We start from the raw sequence: 18,946 nt of genomic DNA on the forward strand, positions 1-18,946 counted from the left end.
CTTATTCCTTGAAATTCAACAGTGTGTTTATGTAAAATGGTTTAATTACATGCAGACCTATCTATTTCTTTGTGTGCATAATGTTCTATTGAATTAGCTTGTATTTGGTATACATTGGCAATTAAAGGCCAAAACTAGTTCCAGTAGTTGAGATTTCATTTAAATCGAAAAGTTATACTTTTATTTGCCCAGCAAGGAGCATTTTGATTTTGTTAAATGTCAAAACTATGGTTTTGTAGTTCTCTTTTACAGCAGGGATTATGTATATCCATTCGTGAGCTATTCATATTGTACTGAAACACTTGCATGAATGATTTTCAACAAATACTGCAGCAAATGCATTAAACTTTGTATCAGGATTGGCACATGGCAAATCAAAATATAATTATGTAGGCCTGTTTTTTGGTTGGTGAAATGTTATCAGTGTGATAGAAATTTGTATGCGTTTCCAAGGAAATGAAGGTAGGGTTAAATTTAGACTGAAATGATAAATTAGGTTGCGTGACATTAATTAGCACATAATCGGCATTGTTTAAATGTTTCCCTCTGTTAGGTGTCGCATGACAGAGAAGGGAAGATAGGGCTGAGATTGTGCTCAGCTTTCACATTTTGAAAGGACATAGTTCATATTTCTAAATGTTGTGTTCGTGTAGGTTAGTTTTCCAGAATTTTTATCTGTCTTCCTTTTTAGCTATTGGGTGTTAGCCGTGGCTAAGTGAAAGCACTCTCGCCTCTGAGTCAGAAGGTCGTGGGTTCAAGTCCCACTCCAGAGACTGCAGCACAAAATCTAGGCTGACCTTCCCAGTGCAGTACTGTGGGAGCGCTGCACTGTCAGAGGTGCCGTCTTTCGGATGAGACGATAAACCGAGGCCCTGTTTTCCGATTCGGGTGGACATACAAGATTCCATGCCACTATGTTGAACAACAGCAGGGGAGTTCTCTCTGGTGCCCTGGCCAATATTTATCTCTCCACCAACATCACTAATCTGATCATCCTCTCATTGCTGTTTGTGGGAGCTTGCTGTGCGCAAATTGGTTGCTGCGTTTCCTACATTACAACAGTGACTATACTTCAAAAGTACTTAATTGGCTGTAAAGTGGTTTGGGACGTCCTGAGGTCGTGAAAGGCGCTATATAAATGCAAGTGCTTTCTTTCCTTTTTTACCTTTTTTAAAATCAAGATGTTGTCTATTACAGGTAACAGATATATTGCAGAAAATGGACAAAGATTCACTTAGTGCCACAATTATACTGCAGGTTTCAGTTTGATACTAACACTGGCTCTATAACTGGCAGTGCCCAGATACGCACTAAGCTCAGGCAAAACAGAGCGCCCATAGTTTGCCATCTGCCACCAGAGTGCCAGTGCGGTTTGGAAATTAGTGAAGAGCAGACTGTCCTGACACCTCTTTCCTAAGTCGGGCTAGAAATTCATTATAGCCAAGGAATGGGCAGTGTCAGTAGAAAAGTTGGAGAATTAGAGCCAGGCGCTAATGCTTTAGACTGCACGCAAAATTTGTGCTCACTGCTCAAAAAAATGATTGGCGACCTAATTCAAATCTTAAAGCCCAAGCTCATTGGCGTTGCACTCAAAGGGTGGACAAATATCAGGTGCAGTCTAATCGCAAGTCATGATTGCCACAGGCTTATTTCAGTACCTAATGGGGAGGTTCATTGATGCTGCAGCACCTCATTCTCAGCATTGCTGGCTGTGCAGCTGCCTCAGCAAGCAGAAGCAGGACAAGGAGAAGGATCCGGAGGACTGAACCATGTGTACTCATGGCAGGTTCACGCCCCAGGGTGAGAGCCCGCAGATTCTGCGATGAAGCATTGGAGGCATTGGTTTTCGCTGTGGGGAGACAGAGGGCGGTGCTCTACCCGGCAAGTGGCAGGAAGCCCCCACCACAAGTCTTCTGCACCATGTGGAGGGAGGTAGCACAGCACGTCTTGGGCAGTACTGTGGTCCCCAGGAGCCACACACAGTGCAGGAAGAAATTTAACGGCCTCACTCAGGTGGCCAGGGTGAGTGAATGGTTCAACAAATGCTACATTACCACCATCTGAGCCACAATCTTCACACACTGCCCAAAGCACCACATCCCCAGCACTCACCCACCAACAATTTCCACCTACCAGCACTCACACCCACATCCCACACCTTGCACATAATGACAGCTATTCAAATTGGCAGGCACATCACCCAGACACATTGCTCCACACTCACTCACACACTTTCCTTTCTCTTGCAGGCCAAGGTGGCTCACAGCAGAAGGGAGCAGGAGCGCACAGGCGGGGGACAAGCCAACACCCAACCACTGTCTGCGCTGGAGAATCGAGTGCTGCAGATTATTGGGCACCAGGTGGTGGGCGCCATGGCCACCAGTGACGTTGACCCCTTTGGGGACAACAATGATATGTTCATTCCTACTCCTTCTTCTCACATCCCACTTCCCCCTCACCCCACAAGCGTTTCGCACTTTCCAGCTAATCATGGAGTATGCATGCATTTCTCCCTTCCTGCCCCCTCCCTCACCTTAACCTGACTCTTGTGCCTTTATGCTTTCAGATAATCAGCAAGCACCTCAGCAGCCTATCCCTGAGGGCACCGTAGAGAGTGAGGCAGGAGAAGAGGAGGAGGAAGAATACACTGCATAACTGCATCTTTCACCTGCAGGCACCAGCTCAGATACAGGCACTACGCGTTCTTTAGAGGCTAGTATAGTAGCGGGATCTGCACACGGTGAGGCACCGGTGATGAGTGGGCTGCAGCGAGGCCAAGGGGAAAGGGTAGCTCGGGGGCCAGCTCCCCGGAGGGTGAGTTCGTGCGTGAGTTCTGCTGCACAGGACTCAGATGAGGACCTCGATGGGGAGGCCTTTAGAAGAAGGGTGATGGGCATGCACATGGAGATGATAGGTGCAATGGCAAGGGTGCCCAAGAGCCTCTTGGCAATGGTAAGGACCATGGAGGAGTCCGCCTCCAATGTTGCACAAGGCTCTGCGTACACCATGGAGCTGATCATTTCCAGTCTGCAAAGAATGGTAGACTCTCAGAGAGACCGTGGGGACCCAGACCTGATGCTGTGTGTGATGGGCGATCTGGCAGCTTCCATTGCAGCACAGGCAGAAGCGACGCAACGTCTTAGTGCAGTAATGCAGTCTATGCTTGGTGGCATCCAATTTCAGACTGCTCTCATGCAGTCTCAGCTTGATGCCACGCAAGCTCTGACTTCTGCCATTATGGCTGGGTCTACCACCGTCAACCGGGGCTTTCACGGTGTTGCAGCAGGCCAGCAATCTGTGCTCCAACAGGTTGCTAGGGATGCTGAGGTGCTGCCCCGGGGGTGTGGCAGTGGGTCAGTGGAGCAGGAACCTACTGTTCTCTCTCAGGATGACAGCATTCCTGCTCCCACCACTGCCACTCCGCCATTGCCCTTGTCACTGCCTGTCATCCAGCCAGCCCACACTGCTGCCGCCCATGCTGAGGTGGTGCAGTCTACAGCCGGGCCTTCCAGGTCCAGAGCTGGTCGAGGGCATCTCGCAAGGCCATCTGTAGTCTTGGACACTCAGCAGCCTTCCACTAGCCCTGCTGCAGTCAATGGGCCAACACTTCGTAGGAGCACTAGAGTAGGCAAAGGCACAGTAATGACAGGCACAAGGGTGAATAGTTAATAGTTTTGGTGTAAATATGTGTTCACTGAGTTTTGATAAATTTATTAATTCAGTTTGGATTTTTTTGTCAGTTGTCTCATTTCAGCTTTGTGCTGTGATATTGATTGTGACAGGGATGGAATGATGGGAATGTGGTGAGCAACAGGGATCTGGGCTTTAATTGATTCGAACTGCAGTCTGATGAGGCGGTCACGGACCGCCCTTCTGGAAGGCCGATTGAGTGGGTGCCTCCTCCCTCGCTGCTGTTCCTCCTCCTCGTCTTCCTCTTCCTCCTCTTCCTCCTCCTCTCCCTCTTCCTCCTCCTGAAATGGTCACACAATCCCTGGTGGCAAGGGCTGGGCCTTCATGATGGCCAAGTTGTGGAGCATGCAGCAGACAACGACAAAATGGGACACCCGCTCAGCCGAGTACTGAGGGCTCCTCCCGAGCGGTCAAGGCAGCGGAACCATTGCTTCAGCAGGCCGATGGTCTGCTCGATGATGTTCCTGGTGGCGGCATGTCTCTCATTATATGAGTGCTGGGCAAGAGTGTTGGGGTTGTGGAGGGGAGTCATGAGCCAGGTGGAGAGCGGATAGCTCTTGTCTCCAAGCAGCCAGCCACGAGCTTGACATGGTGGCTGGAAGAGTGCTGGCACACCAGTCTGGTGCAGGATGAAGGTATCGTGGTTGCTGCCAGGATAACGGGCATTGACATTGAGGATTCGCTGTCTGTGGTCGCACACCAACGGCACGTTAAGTGAGTGGTAGCCGTTGGGGTTAGGAAAGATCTCAGGATTGTTATGGGGTGCCCGCAAAGCCACGTGGGTGCAGCCAGTGGCGCCCTGCACCATGGGGAATCCCGCTATCCTGGCAAAGCCACATGCACGCTCGTCCTGCTTCTCTCTGGTGATGGGGAAGGAAATGTCGCCCCTTCTCCTGCTGTAGAGAGCCTCTGTGACCTCCCAGATGCAGCGATGGACAGCGAACTGCATGATGTTAGCTATGTCTCCTGTTGCAGACTGGAAGGACCAGCTGGTGAAGAAATTCAGGGCGACGCTAACCTGGACTGCCACTGGGAGAGCCGTGGACACTCTGACCTGAGGCTGGATTTCTGGTTGCAGGAGGTGGCAGAATTCTGTGATCACCTCCTTGGTGAAGCGAAGCCTTCTAATACGCTGCCCCTCGCTTAATTGGAGGTAGGAGAAGTGCTGTCGGTCTACCTTCAGAGGGTAAGGCCTCCTGTTGAGAGCCCTGATGGCCCTCAGCCTCCTTCTGGGCACATGTTCCAGTCTTTCTCGCTGCCTCCGCTCCCTCCACCATGGATCCTGGAGGGTGAGGTGGCATGCCAGTACAGCACCCATTAATGTTAGCAAGTGTAGCAGTTTGAGTCTTTGAAGAATAAATGTAGCTACTTTTTAGTTGCCACAATGCTCCTGGTACAAAAGAACCTTGAAATTACTGAATGAAACTGTTGGAGTATGTGAAACTGACAAGGAACCACTGAAACTGCACTAACCTGACAGTTGCAAGTCAGTACTGATGATCCTTTTAAATAACGTCCCTGGAGCCGGCTTCCTGGTGCTTCACACCAGCTCTCCCTGTCGGTGTTTACTCCAGGCGCTTAGGTAGGTGGCGACAACCAATTTAGCAGATCGGGTGGTCAGCGAGTGTTACATCAAAATTCACCTGGCATTGACGTTCCCGATGATAACTCTTACTGGCGGCACTACAGTGGTGTGGGATTTGGCGTGCGGTGCTGGATTCGCTTCGCCCCGGCCATATTGCTCTAGCGCCCTGTTAGCGCCATCTGCTGGCACTAACAGGAGGTGCTAAGGGGATGAATTTTTCCCCCGTTGAGCTTCAAGGCAACCCAATAGCAGCTTTCGAACTTTAAGAATAAAGTTCAAAAAATTTGCTTTGGACCAATTGGTTATATGCAGTGAGTGCAAAGTTAAAACAGTGTGACTCTACATCCTCGAGATGTTCCACCACCTACCATAATTCAAATTGCATTCCGATGGGTGACCTCAAACCACAGTTATGCTGCACTTTGCACAGCAATGTGACGTAAAATACTGCACTGTATCATTGCAGAAATTGCAGTATAACTGGCCTATTAAATAAGGTCAGCTGTTGATTGAATCTGAAGATAGAAAAATGCCATTGCAATAAAAAAAGACTTGCATTTATATAGCACCTTTCACAATCTCAGGACATCCCAATGCGCTTTACAGCCAATGAAGTACTTTTGAAGTATAGTCACTGTTGTAATGTAGGAAAAGCGACAGACAAATTGAGCACAGCAAGATCCCACAAACAGCAATGTGATCATGAGCAGATAATCTGTTTTTTTTAGTAAAATGTTGGTTGAGGAATAAATATTGGCCCGGACACTGGGGAGAATTCCCCTGCTCTTCTTTGAAATAGTGCCATGGGATCTTTTACACCTGAGAGAGTAGACGGGGCCTCAGTTTAAAGTCTCATCTGAAAGACAGCACCTCCGACAGCGCAGCACTCCCTCAGTACTGCACTGGACTGTCAACTGAAATTTTGTGCTCAATCTCAAGTGGGATTTGAACCCAAAGAATTATGGCTCAGAGAAGAAAGTCCTACCAACTGAACCACAGATAACACCTATAATATAATATTTTAAATGGTACCATCTAAGTTGTAGACAGAATGGTGATGGAACCAGTTTTTTGACCAGATTCATGTGATGGGGTTGATTTGAACCTTATCCGCCTGATGAAAACCAGGCAGGAGGAGAGTTAAAATCGTATAAATTACTTGCCCGTCCTGGAGTTGCCAGGTGCTGACAGGCTTGTACTTAGGGTTAAAATCAGCAGGGCCTCTAAGCCCCGGCCTTGCCTAGTTAATCGCCCGCCCCTGAGCTCTCCAGCACCCTTCCTAACCTTGATGTCAGTTCCAACAAAAAAGAGGCCCAGGTTATTTTAACTGGTTGCTGGCCATCCCGGGGCACAGGTGGCTGAAGATTTCCTAGTGTGGCCTGAACGAGCGCTCCTCCTCCTCCTCCTGGCCCCACAAGGAAATTAAAAACAAATTAAACTTACCTTTTCGAGCCTCTTCTGGCCCCGATCCCCTCCAGATTGACTGCCTGGCCGGCAGTCGGGAGTAGGATTTTAGTGGCAGGAGCCCATGGTGACGGCCCCCGGCAGTCAGTGGAAGGAGGGCTGTGCATGAGCTCAGGGATTGGGGCTTCCAGAGAGATTGCGGGGCGGGGGGGGGGTAGCCGGGGCTAGGGGAGGCCGAAGGGCTCCTTGTGGGGCCTGGGAAGAGTGCTCCTGCTCCTCCTCACCCGCAAGGAGTGCTAAAAGGAGCAGATCTTTAACACTTACCTTGGCCAGTAGGCTCCTCCCACCTTGGATCTGCCGACAGCACAATCTTCCCCTGACATTCTGTTAATTCGACATCGTTGTGCTGATGAAGTCATTATGCCGCGACTATTGAACGTTAACTAGGCCCGGCCTGCCTTTAGTGGGAGCCTCGCTGATGGCCTGATTTGGGGCAGTAATAACAGCCGGGAAGGCGCGTGTTGGAGCTGGGAGGTAGGACTGTCACATTTTAATCCCTCCCACCCACCATTCCCACTGGGCAGGGACGGAATGGTGGGGGGTTAAAATCGGGGCCCAAAACTCACCCGCTGAAAACTGTCCCCCAGTTAAAATCAGGGCCGGAGACTCCATCTGCTAGTCCTCACTTGTTTCAATCACCCAGTGCCACTAAAAAGACTGGCAGAAAATAATACCATCAAAATTTAGCTGTTATAATTCAGGACAACCTCCATAACCAACTGAAAGAGAGCCCCTTCCTAAAGATTCTGTTTCACTCCAGAGAAGCAAGAAGGCAGAAAATGATATTGAGTGAAGTCATAGAAACATAGAAGATAGGAGCAGGAGTAGGCCATTCGGCCCCTCGAGTCTGCTCCGCCATTTAATGAGATCATGGCTGATCATCCAAATTCAGTACCCTGTCCCTGCTTTCTCCCCATATTCCTTGATCCCTTTAGCCTTAAGAAATATATCTAACTCCTTCTTGAATATATTTAATGAATTGGCCTCAACTGCCTTTTGTGGTAGAGAATTCCATAGGTTCACCACTCTCTGGGTGAAGAAATTCCTCCTCATCTCTGTCCTAAATGGCTTACCCCTTATCTTTAGACTGTGACCCCTGGTTCTGGACTCCCCTGCCATCGAGAACATCCTTCCTGCATCTAGTCTGTCTGGTCCTGTTAGAATTTTATAAGTTTCAATGAGAACCTCTCTCATTCTTCTAAACTCCAGCGAATATAAGCCCAATCGACCCAATCTCTCCTCGTACGTCATTCCTGCCATCCCAGGTATCAGTCTGGTGAATCTTCGCTGCACTCCCTCCATGGCAAGAACATCCTTCCTCAGATAAGGCAACCAAAACTGCACACAATACTCAAGGTGTGGTCTCACCAAGGTCCTGTACAACTGCAGCAAGACATCTTTGCTCCTGTACTCGAATCCTCTCGCTATGAAGGCCAACATACCATTTGCCTTCTTAACCGCCTGCTGCACCTGCATGCTTACCTTCAGCGACTAGTGCACAAGGACACCCAGGTCTCGTTGCACTTCCCCTTCTCCCAATCTATTGCCATTCAGATAATAATCTGCCTTCCTGTTTTTGCCACCAAAGTGGATAACCTCGCATTTATCCACATTATACTGCATCTGCCATGCATCTGCCCAATCACCCAACCTGTCCAAATCATACTGGAGTTTCTTGGCATCCTCCTCACAGCACACACACCCACCCAGCTTTGTGTCGTCTGCAAACTTGGAGATATTACATCTAGTTCCCTCGTCTAGATCATTAATATATATTGTGAATAGCTGGGGTCCTAGCACCGATTCCTGCGGTACCCCACTAGTCACTGCCTGCCACTCGGAAAAAGACCCGTTTATTCCAACTCTTTGCTTCCTGTCTGCCAACCAGTTCTCTATCCAAGTCAGTACCTTACCCCCAATCCCATGTGCTTTAACTTTGCACACTAATTTCTTAGGCGGGACCTTATCAAAAGCCTTCTGAAAGTCCATATACACCACATCCACTGGTTCTCCCTTATCTATTCTACCAGTTACATCTTCAAAAAATTCCAGTAGATTAGTCAAGCACGATTTATCTTTTGTAAATCCATGTTGACTTTGTCTGATCCTGTCACTGTTTTCCAAGTGGACTCTAGCATTTTCCCCACTACCGATGTCAGGCTTACCGATCAATAATTCCCCGTTTTCTCTCTACCACCTTTTTTGAATAGTGGGGTTACATTAGCTACCCTCCAATCCATGGAAACCGTTCCAGAATCTATAGAATTTTGGAAGATGACCAGCAATGCATCTACTATTTCTAGGACCACTTCCTTAAGTACCCTAGGATGTAGATTATCAGGCCCTGGGGATTTATCGGCCTTCAATCCCATCAATTTCCCTAACACCATTTCCCTACAAATACTGATTTCATTCAGTTCCTCCCTTTCATCAGACCCTATGTTCCCCGGCATCTCTGGGAGGTTATTTGTGTCCTCCTTTGTGAAGACAGAACCAAAGTATATATTTAATTGGTCTGCCATTTCTTTCCTCCCCATTATAAATTCCCCTGATTCTGACTGCAAGGAACCTACGCTTGACTTCACCAATCTTTTTCTCTTCACATATCTATCATTTTTCAATTGTTCCCATTAAAAGAAATAATTTTTTAATTCATTCCTGGGATGTGGGCGTCGCTGGCAAGGCCAGCATTTATTGCCCATCCCTAATTGCCCTTGAGAAGGTGGTTGTGAGCTGCCTTCTTGAACCGCTGCAGTCCGTGTGGTGAAGGTACTCCCACAGTGCTGTTAGGGAGTGAGTTCCAGGATTTTGACAAAGCGACGATGAAGGAACGGCCGATAAATTTCCAAACCAGGATGGTGTCTGAGAGAAAAAGGCCTAGAAATTCACCTCAGGCGGTGGCACAGAATGGGTGGAATCGGATCGTCTGCCAGTTATCCGCAACGTCTCATATTCAGCTCCATTGCAGTCAATGGGACTCAATATCAGGCAGTGCATATAATGAGCGGCTTATCCGATTCCACTTTTGTCTCTCAGTTTGCTGAATGTAGTTATTTCTAAGCTAAAAACACCAAATGCTTACAATTGACTGCATTCAAGGTGATAGGCATTTTGTAGCTAACAAACATCGGCCAGGCATCTAGGGGGAAAAATTTGGTTGGTTAGCACCTCCCGTTAGCGCCTCCGGGGGGCATTAACGGGGTGCTAGAAACTTAGCGCCTAAGCATGGAGATTTTAGTGCCACTCGCGAAATTGACCAGTCGTTTTGCAGCAGTGCTAAACACTACCGCCACGATCTCCTGCACCCGCAGATCGTGATGTCAGTCGAGCGTGCAACACCCCAGTAGTGCCCCGGACCGGATATTGAGTCGCGCCCTCTGCCTTAGCGCCTGCTGCTAGGAATGGCAGGTAGAGGGGAACATTTTCAAGTCAGGAAGGGGCTGGGGGAGCGCTATTTAAAGGCAGGCACTTCCTGCCTTTTGTTGTCAGCAAAATTTTTGGTACACGCAGGTTGAGAGGGAGAGAGACGTCTGGAGAGATTTAACGCTGTTCTAAGGAGTTTTGGCCCTCAGCACCACTTTTGAGGTTCCTAAGCGCCGAGCTCTTTTCCCTGGGCCTATCCATTAGTGCTTCCAACATAATTGCTTTAGAGGTCTCTCCAGGCCGAGATTCAAGGCTGCAATGAGCAGGGTGTGGCTGGCCAGCAAGATGGACCCTCCCCTTTAAGAACTGGACAGCGCCAGTCTGTCTGGCTTCCATGGTAACTGACATCGCCTGAGCTTCAGTAGTGTTCTGAGGTAGTGCCTCGCTCCCCGACGTTTGCGCTTTAAGAGAGGTGTGTTGTGTCTGATTTAGTGGTCAAATCATCTCCAGGGGTGATAGAGGTGAATTTTGCAGTCGGAGGCAATAATTAGAGCCGGGCGCTAAACTTTGCACCCGGCTGATATTAACGCTCCAAAATGGCCGATACCCAATTTTTTTTCCCCCCATGGAGTCAGAAGAACACTTGCATTTTTGAGTATTCAGTGCAATGATCGTAAAGGAGTGTGTTCGAATGAGCAGGAAACCTGATGGAGAAATTGCAATGATTATTCCTGACAATGCTGATAATGAGTTTTCTGCTCACATTTGAATAATGACAGGAAGAAAAAAATTATTCAGACTCATTAAGACCCATTTAATAACCCTACGCACGAAACTAGTGAGGCGTCCTCTGAGGGAATATATAAATGATCAGGGGCAGGTTTTGCAGTCACGCGCAAGGCTGCAATTGTAACAATCTAATGAAAGATTTGGCAGTGTCGACATGCCTGTTCCTCCTGGCTGCAAATCAAGGTAAGTTAACGCTTGGCTGTTTGTTGGCGGCCTTTAACGGTCTTTTTAAAGAGCGCTGGTTAGGGGACTGAGGAACCCAAAAAAACCTGAGTGCCCAGTGCAGCTGAATCTCCAAGAGGGGTCCTTAAACAGGCTTCTCATTAGCATATGCTAGGGACTTTAACGCCTGTTTAAAATGGCCGCTGGGGATGCCCGAATATCACCAGAACTAAAATGGTATCAGATGTATTTAGGGCAGCCTACAAAATTGGACTTTTGTGCCCCCATTTTGTGCCTGAAAAACAAGTGTAATGAGGCCCACTCCCCCCCACCCCCCCCAAGTTAGGATAGGCAATGGTTGCGTGTATTTCTATGAACCAAGCTTCCCAGTTTTCCTGCACTACACAGATATGTGCAGGAGGATGTGTTGATAAGATTTATTCCTATCCTGATCAGAGCTATGTGAGTGGGTCTGCCAACAACTACAATAACATTTAGCGATCAAAAACCACTCACGTCATGCACCCAAAGATTGAAAAATTCTACCTGGTTGATGCAGCAACAGAGGCTTGCCTGTTGGTGGGTGTTTGTCATTATTCTAATTGTGCATAATCAATACCTCATGCAGGGGGCCAGTATCCAACTGTTTGCAATATGTAGAAGTCCAAACTATTTCCCTGGTCAGGATGCTTAATTTACAGGCCAAATAGTTGACAGTCTGTTGTCAAGCATGTCCTCCCATAATAGTAAATGCCTTTGGCATGCTCTAGAGACAAGATCAATCTCTTGCCTTTGTCCAGAGGGTCAAGGATGTGAACCCTATAGTTGTAATTGAAGCGTGGGAAACTTGTTCTCGGGAAACTAAGTTCCTCCTGATATGGTGGGTCAGTTGTACAAAACTCCTCCTTTAATGAGGCATTGGTATGTTGACAGCCCAGGTACTGGATACTGGACTGGTTAGACTTGACCTGAATTGATTCATAGATTTTCAGAAGGAAAGGCGACCAACCAGGCAGCCCAGCTTTAACTTTGCAAGATAGAAAATGGTAACAGTTTTGTCTGCAAGAGTTTGTTCTGGGGATGGGACCTTTCAATGCACCATTCGACAAGCTGTCAACAACTGCCCCAAAATGTGGTTTCTATTCCCACTTTCTCCAGCTGTATGGTGACATTCCTCTTCTTTACTTTTACCAATAGGATGGTGATATTTTTCCCCAATGTCCTGGGAACGAAACACAATTGGAATGGAATTCATTTTCCCCGTCTGATTATGGTGAGTGCATCCTGATGCCACCCTGGGAACTCTGCCGTTGACCTCACCAAAGTTCGCAGGATCAGGGGGAAGTCCCGTTATTTGAACAGGAATGATAAGCACCTGCGACACTAGGCAGTGGCGGAGCTAGTGGAGGGTCGGTGTGGGGGCGGGGGTGGGTGGGGGGCGTTCATTAACACCCTAATGATTTTGAGATCGGCCAACGTGGCTTTGAAGGACCGACTCCATTTCACTCCCAGGAACCTTTGTCACCTGTCTTCAGCCTCCTGTGCAGTTCCTGGCTCGGACTTCGCGCTAGGTATGTCTGCATTCCCTCCAGTTCTCAGCTCAGTCCAGGCATAATCCAGGCTTGAACATCAATGACCTTACTTTCATTACTCAAGCAGTCTTCTTGCACTGACCATGAATCTTACCCTCTCAGACGGAGTGGGCAGGGAGCTCTGATGCAGGGAGTACCCATCTCCCTTACACTGCTGCCCTAGTAGGTGTGGGTAGATTGGGAATTCCCTCAGAGTTATGGTAGAGTTAGCAAAAGGACCATGGACCAGTCATCAATCCAACACCTCCCACCTCCAACTGAGCCATTGTGCCAGCTGTGGCTCAGTTGGTAGCACACTCGCCTCTGAGTCAGAAGGTTGTGGGTTCAAGTCCCACTCCAGGGACTTGCGCACATAAAGCTAGGCTGACACTCCAGTGCAGTGCTGAGGGAGTGCTGCACTGTCGGAGGTGCCGTCTTTCGAATGAGATGTTAAACCGAGGCCCTGTCTGTCCTCTCAGGTGGACGTAAAAAATCCCATGGCACTATTTCGAAGAAGAGTAGGGGAATTATCCCCGGTGTCCTGGCCAATATTTCTCCCTCAACCACCATAACAAAAACAGATTATCTGGTCATTTTCACATTGCTCTTTGTGGGAGCTTGCTGTGCGCAAATTGACTGCTGTGTTTCCCACAATACAACAGTGACTCTACTTCAAAAGTACTTCATTAGCTGTAAAGCGCTTTGGAATGTCCGGTAGTTGTGAAAGGCGCTATATAAATGCAAGTCTTTTTTTCCCAGCTACCAACTATTAATCCCCCAACACAGCTACAAATCCTGCCTCCCAGCTACCGATCCCCCTAATATGATCACCAATCGTCCGTGACCGCCTCATCAGACTGCGGTTCCAATAAATTCTACCCCAACATCCCGGTTGCTCACCACATCCCATCATTCCATCCATTTCGCATGCCATATCACAGCGTAAAGCTGAAATGAGAGACAGCACAAATTCTGCAAAATTCCATTAATAAATTTATCAACATTCAGTCAACACATATATATACAACAATGTCAACTAATCACTCTTGTGCAAACCCTTACTTCCCCTCTTTACAATCCCTTTTCCTAATCTACTGCTCCAACGAAGTCTGTGCCCAGTGGCTGCAGCAGGGCTGGTGGAAGGCTGCTGAGTGTCGGTGCCAGAGACTACAGATGGCCTTGCAGGACGCCCTCGACAAGCTCTGAGCTGTAGACTGCACCACCTCAGGCTGGGCGACGTCAGTCTGGCCTGGCTGGATGACAGGCAGCGACAAGGGCAATGGCAGCGGGGCAGTGGTGGGAGCAGGAATGCTGTCATCCTGAAAGAGGACAGCAGGTTCCTGCTCAATGGACACACTGCCACTCCCCTGGGGCAGCACCTCAGCATTCCTACCAATCTGCTGGAGCACAGATTGCTGGCCTGCTGTGACACTGTGAGATACCCAGTGGACTGTGGTGGACCCAGTGACGATGGCAGCAGTCAAAGCTTATGTGGCATCAAGCTGAGACTGCATGAGAGCAGTCTGAGACTCGGTGGCAGCAAACACTGATTGCATTACAGCACTAAGACATTGTGTGGCTTCCGCCTGTGCTGCAATGGAAGCTGCCACATCGCCCATAATACACGGCATGAGGTCTGGGTCCCCACGGTCTCTCAGGGAGTCCACCATCCTTTGCAGACTGGAAATGGGCTCCATGCTGTGCTCAGAGCTCTGTGCAATGTTGGAGGTGGACTCCACCACGTTCCTTACCATTGCCGACAGGCTCTTAGTACCCTTGCCATTGCACCTATCATCTCAGTGTGCATGCCCAGCACCCTTCTTGTGAATGCCTCCCCATCGAGGTCCTCAGCAGAGTCCTGTACAGCAGAACTCACGTGCGAACTCGCTCCCCGGGGAGCTGGCTCCCAAGCCAACCTTTCCCTCTGGCCTTGCTGCAGCCCACTCGTCCCCAGTGCATCACCCAGTGCTGATCCCTCTACTAACTTTCCTCTAAGTCCCAGTATCTGAGGGAGTGCCTGCGGGTGAGACATGCAGTGACGCGATGCTTTCTTCCTCCTCCTCTTCTCCCACCTCACTCTCACTGGGAGGCTCAGGGACAGGCTGGTCAGCTAGTTGCTGATTACCTGAAAGCATAAAGGCACAAGACTCGCGTTAAGGTGAGGGCAGAGGGGCAGGAAGGGAGCAAGGACTGCAGATAGTATCAGGAGCTGGAAAGTGGGAAAGGCTTGTGGTATGAGGGGGAAGTGGGATGAGAGAAGGAGAGGGGATGAAAGTACCATTGTTGTCCCCAAGGGGTCTATGTCACCGATGGCCACGGCGCCCACTACCTGGTGCCCAATGACTCTCAGCACTCACTCCTCCAGGTCTGTAATATGTTGGATGTCCGCTTCACCCCGACATGTTCATTGCTGCTCCCTCCTATTGTGCGCTAGCTTGGCCTGCAAGAGAAAGAAAAGTGTGTGAGTGAATGTGCAGCTGTGTGTTTGGGAGGTGTGCCTGCCATAGTTGAATAGCTGTGATTGTAGGCAAGGCGTGAGATGTGGATGTGAGTTTCAGTAGGTGGAGATGCTTGGTGGGTGAGTGGTGGGGGTGTGGTGGTGTGTGCAGTGTGTACAGACTGAGGTTCAGATGCTGGTATGTAGGACTTGTTGAAGCATGTACTCACCCTAACCACCCGAGTGAGGTCGTTGAATTTTTTACAGCACAGTGTGAGCGTCCTGAGGACCACACTGCTGGCCGCGACGTCCTGGGCCACTTCGCTCCACATTGCCCTGAAGACCTGGCGTAATGGCCTCCTGTCAGTGGCCAGGAACAGCACTGCCCGCCTTCTTTCGACTGCCACAACCAATGCCTGGTCACTGAAATGGCGAGCTCTCTCCTTGGGACTGGGATCAGCCATGGGGATAGAGGTGTAGCTGTTGAGTTGCTTCGAGGTCACCTTCAGAGCCACCAATGTTCAGAATGAGGCTGAATGATTGAGCCTCCCCTTAAAGAACTGGAAGGAGGTAGTGTGAATGATGAGTTCCGATTGGAGTGCATCTGAAATTGGTTATCGCTATGTGTGTAACGCCCCACTCTCTCTGTGTAGCGCCCCGCTCTGTGTGTATAGCGCCCCGCTCTCTCTGTGTGTAGCGGCCCGCTCTCTGTGTGTGTAGCGCCCCGCTCTCTGTGTGTAGCGCCCCGCTCTCTGTGTGTAGCGCCCAGCTCGCTCTGTGTGTAATGCCCCGCTCTCGGTGTGTAGCGCCCCGCTCTCTGTGTGTAGTGCCCCGCTCTCTGTGTGTAGCGCCCCGCTCTCTCTGTGTGTAATGCCCCGCTCTCGGTGTGTAGCGCCCCGCTCTCTGTGTAGCGCCCCGCTCTCTCTGTGTGTAGTGCCCCGCTCTCTGTGTGTGTAGCGCCCCGCTCTCTCTGTGTGTAGTGCCCCGCTCTCTCTGTGTGTAGCGCCCCGCTCTCTCTGTGTGTAGCGCCCCGCTCTCTCTGTGTGTAGCGCCCCGCTCTCTCTGTGTGTAGCGCCCCCGCTCTCTCTGTGTGTAACGCCCCGCTCTCTCTGTGTGTAGCGCCCCGCTCTCTCTGTGTGTAACGCCCCGCTCTCTCTGTGTGTAGCACCCCGCTCTCTCTGTGTGTAGCGCCCCACTCTCTCTCTGTGTAACGCCCCGCTCTCTCTGTGCGTAACACCCCGCTCTCTGTGCGTAACGCCCCGCTCTCTCTGTGTGTAACGCCCCGCTCTCTCTCTGTGTAATGCCCCGCTCTCTCTGTGTGCAACGCCCCGCTCTCTCTGTGTGTAACGCCCCGCTCTCTCTGTGTGTAACGCCCTGCTCTCTCTGTGTGTAACGCCACGCGCTCTCTGTGTGTAACGCCCCGCTCTCTGTGTGTAACGCCCTGCTCTCTCTGTGTGCAATGCCCCTCTCTCTCTGAGTAACACCCCGCTCTCTCTCTGTGTAACGCCCCGCTCTCTCTCTCTGTGTAACGCCCCGCTCTCTCTCTGTGTGTAACACCCCGCTCTCTCTGTGTGTAACGACCCGCTCTGTCTGTGTGTAACGCCCCGCTCTCTCTGTGTGTAACGCTCCGCTCTCTCTCTCTGTGTAACGCCCCGGTCTCTGTGTGCAACGCCCCGCTCTCTCTGTGTGTAACACCCTGCTCTCTCTGTGTGCAACACCCTGCTCTCTCTGTGTGCAACGCCCCGCTCTCTCTGTGTGTAACGCCCCGCTCTCTCTCTGTGTAACGCCCCGCTCTCTCTCTCTGTAACGCCCCGCTCTCTCTGTGTGTAATGCCCCGCTCCCTCTCTGTGTGTAACGCCCCGCTCTCTCTGTGTGTAACGCCCCGCTCTCTCTCTCTGTGTAACGCCCCGCTCTCTGTGTGCAACGCCCCGCTCTCTTTGTGTGTAACGCCCCGCTCTCTTTGTGTGTAACGCCCCGCTCTCTCTGTGTGTAACACCCTGCTCTCTCTCTGTGTAACGCCCCGCTCTCTCTCTCTGTAACGCCCCGCTCTCTCTGTGTGTAACGCCCCGCTCCCTCTCTGTGTGTAACGCCCCGCTCTCTCTGTGTGTAACGCCCCGCTCTCTCTCTCTGTAACGCCCCGCTCTCTCTGTGTAACGCCCCGCTCTCTCTGTGTGTAACGCCCCGCTCTCTCTCTCTGTAACGCCCCGCTCTCTCTGTGTGAAACGCCCCGCTCTCTCTGTGTGTAACGCCCCGCTCTCTCTGTGTGTAGCGCCCTGCTCTCTCTCTGTAACGCCCCGCTCTCTCTCAGTGTAACGCCCTGCTCCCTCTGTGTGTAATGCCCCGCTCTCTCTCTGTGTGTTGTGATGAAATATGCCATTCATCAGGCACTGTATTCCCTGTGTTTAGTTTAGTTTCAGTTTCATTTCCTTACCTGTATTGTATTGTGTGTAGGGCTCCAACCATACCTGGCCCCTACTTAAGCAAGCCCCAGCGTGTCTCACAGCAGTACAGCAGATCTCTGGATGAGAGACACTTCCCCAATGTGCATTACTTTCTGAGTTAATAAAAGCCTTGCTTTGCTCCGTTAACATCGAGTCTCGGATTCATTGAGGCACATCAATTTTATTAACTCAATTTTCAACGCAATGGACCAACTCTTGAAACCCGAGCGTTTGGATTTGGACCCGCATGCTTCGGACGCATCAGCACGATTCGGACACTGGTTTAAGTGTATGGAATTCTTCCTGGACAATTCCGCAGCCATCACAGGCGCTACGGACGCTGAGAGTATGAAACTCGGAATCCTGCGGAATTGGGTAAGCCACTGGGTTTACCCCCTCATCCAAGACGCCGACACGTACACGGCCGCCTGTGGCATCCTAAAGGCGCATTACCAGCAGCCTACGAACGAGGTGTACGTTAGGCATCTGCTCGCTACTCGCACACAGCGACCTGGGGAATCGCTGGATGAGTTCCTAGTCACCCTGAAAACGCTTGGCAAAGACTGCAAGTGCCTAGATGTAAAAGCCGCAGTGTACACTGACGAGCTTGTTCGTGATGCCTTTATCGCAGGCCTCAGCTCCACTTACATCCGGCAGAGACTACTGGAAAAAACGGGATTGGACCTGAAACAGGCTGTGGACACAGCGCGATCCCTGGATGTGGCCCAGAGAAACTTGGACGCCTACTCTTCGGCCCGCGCCGCCCACGCCGCCACGTGTGCACCAAGGGCGCCGCCATCTTGGAAGGCATCTTCCCCGCCCGGCAGCCCGACACCGTCAGGGCCCCGCTCTCCCCCCAGAAGGCCTACGACAGCCGCGACGCATCGGGGCCCCAACTGCTACTTCTGCGGGCAGCCGAAGCACATCAGAAACCTGTGCCCGGCGAAAGGCACCACCTGCTTTAAGTGCGGTAAGAAGGGGCACTTCGGGAAGGTGTGCAGAGGGAACCCTGCTGGAAAATCCGCCACCGCCGCGTGTGCGCCGTGGGAGCGGCCATCTTGGACGCCATCTTGCCCAACCTCGTGGGGTCCGCCATCTTGTGAGCAGACAGCGTGGATGCCATCTTGTCTCGATCAGGGCCCTACAGTGGCATCGGTCACAGTGGACCAGACCAGACCGCACCCGCTATCCAAATCAATGGTGGACATCGAGGTAAACGGGTGCGGGGTTAAATGTTTAATTGACAGTGGAAGCACGGAGAGTTTTATCCACCCTGAACTAGCACAACAACTCTCTCTAACGGTGGTCCCTGCTCGGGGCACCATCTCTATGGCTGATAAAACCCAGACATCGACCATTATGGGGTACTGCGCGGTACAATTGTCCGTTAACGGAACTGTATACGATAATTTTAAATTACTAATCATGAAGAATCTATGTGCGA

The sequence above is a fragment of the Somniosus microcephalus genome, chromosome 6 (genome assembly GCF_052327205.1).
Source record: "Somniosus microcephalus isolate GS21.2 chromosome 6, FLI_Smic_1.0, whole genome shotgun sequence".
NCBI lineage: Eukaryota > Metazoa > Chordata > Chondrichthyes > Squaliformes > Somniosidae > Somniosus > Somniosus microcephalus.